Below are 7,541 nucleotides of genomic sequence, written 5' to 3' on the forward strand. Positions count from 1 at the left end.
AAGGATGTTATCTCTGAAACTGCAGCCAGAAATAGCTCTAAGCAATCCCAGTGTTAAACATGGCAATCACCCCAGCTGACGCCAAGTAGACGTGATAAAGCAGAAACTGGACACGGGTAACACAGTCTTAGGGTAACTCCTCTTCCAAGCTTCGCATGAACCACTGGAGCAGGACTAGGCTGGAAGGAAATCAACTTGAAGGATCAGTCCCCAAACCCTTTTATGTACTCTGATGGCTTGAGACTTAACTCTTAAAATGTGGAAGGCACAGGAGGAAAAAAAGAAAGAAAGAAAGAAAGAAAGAGAGAAAGAGAGAAAGAGAGAAAGAGAGAGGGAAAGAAAGAAAGAAAGAAAGAAGAAAGAAAGAAAGAAAGAAAGGAAGGAAGGAAGGAAGAAAGAAAGAAAGAAAGAAAGAAAGAGAAAGAAAGAAAGAAAGGAAGAAAGAAAGAAAGGAAGAAAGAAAGAAAGAAAAAGCAAAGCTACGGGTGTCTCCTTTACTTTAAATTAGTAGGTATTAGAGTTCCTCCAGTCTTTGCTTTCTGAACTCCCGCTCTCACATTCTTTTCCACTCCCCTTCTTCCCGCCTCACCATTACTGTCATCATTTTGCCCCTTCTCCCCCTCTTCACTTTCCTCTCCCAATCCCTTCCTCTTCCAGCACTGTCTTAGAGAACCTGTATTGTGTGCGAAGCTAGGAATGAGAGCTGAAGCAATTTCACAGTGAAAGGATTCTAAAAAGTGATCAATAGAGCGTAGATCCCAGTAAAGTTGACAGTGTCTTTGAAGATGATGCGGGGATGTGTGTTTAGGGAGCATATAACGCAGATTTGGGTCCCAGTGAAGGAGAAAGTTGTGGCTGTTCTGGGTATCTCGGTGGGTGTGAGGTGCAGGTCTAGGGAGATGAGCCTGGATGCTCTTCTTTTGTGAACCTCTTTAACCATGTGGAGGAGATGCCAAGGACGTCTTTTACTCTTTCGGTTGAAGCAGCACACGTGGACTCTAGAGGCTATATCATGTTTACTACCTAAACACGTTGACTTTTAGATGGAAATGCCATCAGTTGTCTCTGCCCAGTTCTGTTGCAGATCTATTAATCATATCCACAAGGATTGCCAAAATGGCAGGGCTCTCTTCGCTTTTCAGTTTATACAGAACAGAATCATTTACATAAAGTCCTTAAGGCAAATAACTGTTGGGGCTCTAATTTATATCTGATCGAAAATTAGCCGTCATTATGCGCTCCATTAGCAGCGTCTTTAATGTGCTTCTAAGCACCATTTGTCAAGCGGCTTGTTAATATCTTTCAAGTCTTTAAAGTTGAGAGCTCATTAAAGAGTGCGCTCTGTTATTGATGTAATTTAGATGAGTTTGGAAGAGCAAGTACACCATGCCTCGAATGGGCAACCTCCAGTAGCCGGGGCAAGGGGGCATGTGGTGGCCAAGTTCGCTGTTAATGATTTCCCAGAAGCCTTCATGCTTCCTTGATGGAAGATTTCTGGATCCTGTAAAGGTGTTTTGGAAGCCTCCCCCCCCACCCCCCCCCACCCCCACCCCCCGCTCCTTGACCTGGGTGTAAGTCATTCATTTCTCTGGGAAGGAGTATGTTTGTCTTCAATGTTTCTTTCTTCTTCTTTTTTTTCCTTCTCATTATTCACTGAACCTTATGAGGTTTGGGATGGGGATTATGAAAAAAATGGGCTCTAATCTAAAATCCTTTATAAGAGAATTTTCCAGTTTTCTTTTCTTTTTTTTCTTCATACCTCCATCCCTCACTTAATGCCTAGTTGTTTATAAATATCTATTAAGAAAATCATAGGCCTAAAGTCAGAGCTACTGCCCCTGGACCTATTTTGACGGAGGTATAGTAAAACCTCTTAATTATGTACATATTATTACATTATCTATCAACCACACCATCAGAAGAGCATAGAGGCCAATAAATTACCTCAGTTATTTATCTGAAAATCTATATATTTTGTCTTTTTTTTTTTTTTCTGGAGGAGATTATGTTAGTGTAACACAATAAAGGAAAACATTAGTACAGCCAGCAAATTGCAAGTGAGTGCAACAATAATTCCACTAGAAGGAATAAATAACAGAAAGCTGCATTTTGTCCCGAATTTTCTGGTAGGTTAGATCAGCCTCCTTTGGATTCAAGTACTGAGTGTATCTGTGAACCTTGCTATCAGGGGTTTGTAAGATATCGCACCCCATTCTAAATCTCACATTAAAAGAAAAGCATTCCAACCACCATGATTTTTTAACCCCACTTCTTATCACTACTCTAAATTGACTTCCCCTCCTGAGACCTTCTGGGAACTCGGAGATTAATGCAAGATAATGAAAGACATTAGGGATTTTATTCTCTCCTCCAAATTTCCAAGATTCTTTCAGCCTTAGCTTGTGTGTGAAGATAGCTCTACTTTAACAGATTAAGTAAAAAATAAAACCAAGAGTTCAGGAACTGGGCCCAGATGGGGTTGGTTCAAATACCTCAAAGTCTTTTTAGAGAAGACCCATCTCCCCCTTTACCTCCTCTTCCAAGAATAATCTTATTTTCATCATTTGTTAAACAGTTTATTCTTACACTCCACACCTTAAAAGAGTTCATCACATACACACGGAGAAAGAGAAGGGAGAAAGATATAATAGGATCAATCAAAGGACATATTGAGGTCATATAACAGCACAAATATTCTCAAGTGCTCTGTATAATGTGCAGTGGGGATTTTGGGCAGTTTTATTGTGTGGTAGGATCCTCATCTCCGTTGTTTTTTACAGGATTCCTTCAGGCTAAAGTAATAAAGCGAGTAATTAGAATGCTAAAGACAGATGTAAATAACAGGAATGAGACAGCGGTGACAGATGAGCGGCTGGGTCAGGAAAGAGCCCAGTTGGTGTAAATGACACCGCTTCCTCGCTCCCGATCCCCTCCCCCACCCCATTCCCTTTTTTCTCTTTCGGCCTCGCTCTCATGCCAGCCGTGGCCTTAGGCGACCGACCGGGGACACACCGGTCAAATTGCACTCGGGAGGCGCAGCGCGGCTGCCGGATTACGGCCGCGCGGGGGGCGTCTCGCGCCTCGGGAGCCACAGGCTCACCCACCGATCGGCCGCGAGGCGGGCGCCAGTCAGGTGCCAGGGCCTTCCCGGGGTCCTTCCCTGGCCGCCACGACTGGCAGGTCGCCGCAGCCCCCGATCGCGCAGCCCGCGCCTCCCTGCAGCGCCCCCGCCTGCGCCCAGCCGGGGACCTCGGGCGCGGTGGCTGAGCGCCGCAGCCGCTTCGTTCCTCCCATCGGGCCGGCTGCCCTCGGGCCTTTGTCGCCTTTTCTCCCAAACCTGAGCGAAGAGGCCCGGGAGGTGCCTTCACCGCCCACTTTGGCGGAGGAAGCCAGGCCCGCCCAGGCGTCTAGCTGGCCATAGGGCTGCGGCCCGATACCCTGGAAGCGGCCCAACTGCGCGCCGGGGTCTCCAAGGCCCTTTTCCTCCGGTGACTCCCACCCTGGAAGTGCATTATAGGGCTTCCTTGGATTCCCAAGGCCACCCCTGGCAGAAGCCAGCCCTTCCTGATGTAAATGTACAAATTACCCCACGAAGAACGGGAGAAAAGCAGCTCACCTTGCCTTTTGATTAAAAGGATGTAGCAGCAGTTTGCCTTTCCCACCCCTGACCTATCAACAGCGAGACGCGTAGGAGAGCAAATACAGTAATTAGTAAGTGAATGCATTTCATTCCTTCGCAATAATTTAAATAGACCGAAGCAGCCTGGTCCCAGCTTGTTATATGGACGTTTAAAAATGTAAATCCTACTTAACCGCTATCTTTGGCGTTAAAGGAGGAAGAATAATCAGATCTCATCCAAATCTCATTAACAGGTCGTTTAGTCACGAAAACCTCACAGATAACTGCTTTACAGAAAGACCTCTTATTCATTCTTAGAGGAGCCTTAGCCCTAAAATTAGGGCCTATGCGGGTATGAAGATTCATTTTAAGGAAAATGACCATTCTAGGGACACTGCTGCCCTTTGGAGTGGCATTGGTTAAGAGTAGACATAAGTGAGCATTCATCCTTACCTTCCTGGTTTAGCTTTAGAGCATTAAATGCCATCAGTATTCTTCAGATTACACACACACACACACACACACACACACACACACACACACACACAAAACGAACAAAAAACTCCTGAGTCAGCCAAATTGGCCAGGAGGCAGCTCCAATCTCCCTTGGTAATGTTGGTACTGGGGTAGGTTAGCAGGTGCATATGAAACACAGTGACATATATGTCAGCTGTACCCTGTTCCTTCCCAGATTGTTAACATTAGTTATGCCTATCAGCAGACTAAGATGACCATTCTTCCAGATTTTTAAAGGAGGCTTGTAAATGGTCGGGCAAAATGAGAAATGTATATTTATTAATTTGGGTTTTAATTTTTAATACCTGATCAATAAATATATTTTCATCATTTGTATCAATAAATGCAATGGATGCATTTCTGAACCTGATTCCTGCCTGATTCAGACTGATTATTATTTTGTTTTGAGTTAACATTTTATTTTTAAACAGCTATCTCTTCCTTAAAAAAGAAAACACTGAGGAATGTCTGTGAACTATTTATGAAGCTGGTGATGATGAGTGCTATTTCTCTTAGGCTCTAGAGGGCAAATTTTTGGAGGCTTTTGTTAAGTCTATACTTGATGAAAGTGAGTATTTCAGTTGGGCATGACTAAAGAATGAGAGCTCCTTCCCAGAGGAAATGTTTATCAACATTGGTGGGTATTGATGAGGGATCACCATAAATCTGTGGAAAATTGGTAGCCTACTTTGCATGGTATATATTTTTCTATCTTTAGTAACTGGAAGTCTGATCAATTTTTTAAAGTCTGACCTTGGAAAACTGAATTGGGTTGAAAACTAATGCTCATGAAGAAACATATGGGACCAATGGATAAATTCCCTGTGTTTATGTGTAGCCTCAGGACCTAAAAGGTAGGTCTGGTCTGAAATCTCCATCTAGTCCTCTGATAGCAACCTTCACTTATGCTCCGGTGAAGAAGCTTCATACATTCCGACTAAGAATCAGGCTGGTGCTGCTGGTGGTGCTAGAAGGTGGTAGGTTATCATGTAAATATGTGATGTAGCCACATTCTGGGTGTGGATTTCTTATTGCTAAGGTAGCTATGCGACTGGAAATGAGGAGAAGCAGAAGGAATGGTGGGAAAGAGCTAGAGGTCATGCTGGCTTGGATCACTTTTGTAAGAGGTGAGAATTACTTTTGGGTTTCCTTTTATTTCATGAAGGACCTTTACTGTGTGCAGAAATATTTTCTGTTATAGAAATTTCCAATGTTAGGTTGTGACTCATTAGCGGGTAATGAACTTAATTTAGTGGAATTTTTTTTTTTTGTGGCGGTACGCGGGCCTCTCACTGTTGTGGCCTCTCCGGTTGCGGAGCACAGGCTCCGGACGCGCAGGCTCAGCGGCCATGGCTCACGGGCCCAGCCGCTCCGCGGCACGTGGGATCTTCCCGGACCGGGGCATGAACCCGTGTCCCCTGCATCGGCAGGCGGACTCTCAACCACTGCGCCACCAGGGAAGCCCCAATTTAGTGGAATTTGACCAGCATAAAGAAAAATGTAAGAGAATGAAATAGCATAGAAACAATCAATTGGATCTCATTTTGTGAGAACAAGCTTTGTTTCATGAAACTTGTTTTACTTTTATTTACATCTGTATGTTTATATTGTGCCATAGTGTAAAATGTATATTTTTCATTTTTTTTATTTTTTAAAAATTTTATTGAAGTACAGTTGATTTACAGTGTTAGTTTCTACTGAACAGCAAAGTGACTCAGTAAAATGTATTTCTTATTGTGTGTTTTAGTCAAAAACATTTGAAAACCATCGTTGTACGGTCTACATCCTGTCCTGCCTTCTCTGAGAGCTCTTTCTGGGTTACACCAGCCCCTAATGATTCATCAGTCCCTTTGCCTTTTATCACTTATTTGTGCCACATATTTGATGCCTTTCTGATGCTTTCTTGTATTAAACTTCTCATGTGTATGTGTCTTTTCTGTGTAATTGAATTTAAGCTTCTTCAAAGTTGTGAATGTTAGGCTTCTTTGTATACTTAATTCTTGGTCTCTAAGGTAACACTGTACACATGATGACTAATCGGCAAGCAAGTCAGATTTCAGCTTGTATGTCAGTTTTCAGGGATGCATTTCTCTTTTTCTTTTCTTCTTTATTTTTTTTTTTAGTTCTGCTATATTTATTAAATGGCTCTTGAGGTATTTGATTCTTGGTTGAAGGTAGAAGATATCCACATTGGTATAAAGGGAGTAGCTATTTTCAGAAGACTTTTTATAAAGCACTCTTCTTAAGAAGTTCTCCTTTTCGAGATTTATCCAGGTTTTCAAGAAACTGCTCAAAAACTTTTACAAAAGGAGCTAGAGTGGTCTTTTTATAATCTCTGGTTCTATGTTTGATATCAGTTTCAGCTCCATTTTCTTTTTCTTTTTCATTAGTGGAATTAGCATCCAATTCATGGCAAATGGAACTTACGACTGGGACAGTAAATGGATCAAACTGATCCACTTTCTGTAAATCAATAGGCACAGAAATGCAACCTGTTTTAGGATGAACACTAAAAGGGCTCTTCAGTAAATGTTTGATTCCTTTGCTAACATTGATATCCAGTTGTGGAAAACAGTACTGGAGCATGATCTCCCATTCAAGCCAGGGTCATTTTTGCTGTTATTCTGATACCTGCTGGCTGCTTTCTTCAAATGCCCCCAATGCTGAAGTGAATTGTGATGCTTTTGGAAGCTTTGTTGAAGTTCATCATGCATTGTTTCAGGAACAAGGGTTAAAATCTTATCCCAGCTTTCTTTATTCTCAAAAATATCTTAATCAACCAAAGCATATTCTTCAAAGTATTTTTCATTATGTTTATAGATTTTCTGACAAAAGGGTGAATTTTTGTTACTTAGATGAACTTTCTTTTTAACGTCCTGACCACCCTTTAAAAGGTTCAAATATTCAGATATCCCAGAACATACTGAACAGGACAGTTTTCTACCTGATTCATCACAGACCCAAAAATGAACATCTCTCCTTCCAGAATATACCCAGAGATGATGTTTAAATCCAAAGTCCTCCTTCAATGCTTGGTTGATGATGTGTATGGCCATCGTCATGAGGGTCCAGCACTTAGAACACATGTCTGCACAACTGCACAATGTCTCCTCACATAGTCATAGTCTGTCATGTCAATGTCAAACACCAGTTCTTTTTCCTGAGCCTGGAAAGCTCCCAGATGCACTGTATTGTGTTGATTTGGTCTGTGGGACTATACTAAGCCTATATCAATCTTGTATGGATTCATTTTCTGCATCTCCTTTTCCAGATCACTCTGGTTGTTGAAGGATTGGTACTGAATGTAAATATCACCTTTCAATGTGAATGAAAACCCATGATGTTGAAAGTAATTCTTTACCACCCTGCCATAGTTGAGCCAGTGATAGTACTGGGCTTAGGGAAA

General features: G+C 42.2%; 1 pseudogene; it reads right to left on the minus strand.

Moving 5' to 3' along the window:
• Positions 1-6,361: 6,361 nt before the first annotated feature.
• LOC103071185 (DNA primase small subunit pseudogene) overlaps positions 6,362-7,541 on the minus strand; it is a 1,246-nt pseudogene continuing 66 nt past the window's right edge.

The sequence above is a fragment of the Lipotes vexillifer genome, unplaced genomic scaffold, assembly GCF_000442215.2.
Source record: "Lipotes vexillifer unplaced genomic scaffold, Lipotes_vexillifer_v1.1 scaffold269, whole genome shotgun sequence".
NCBI classification, from domain to species: domain Eukaryota; kingdom Metazoa; phylum Chordata; class Mammalia; order Artiodactyla; family Lipotidae; genus Lipotes; species Lipotes vexillifer.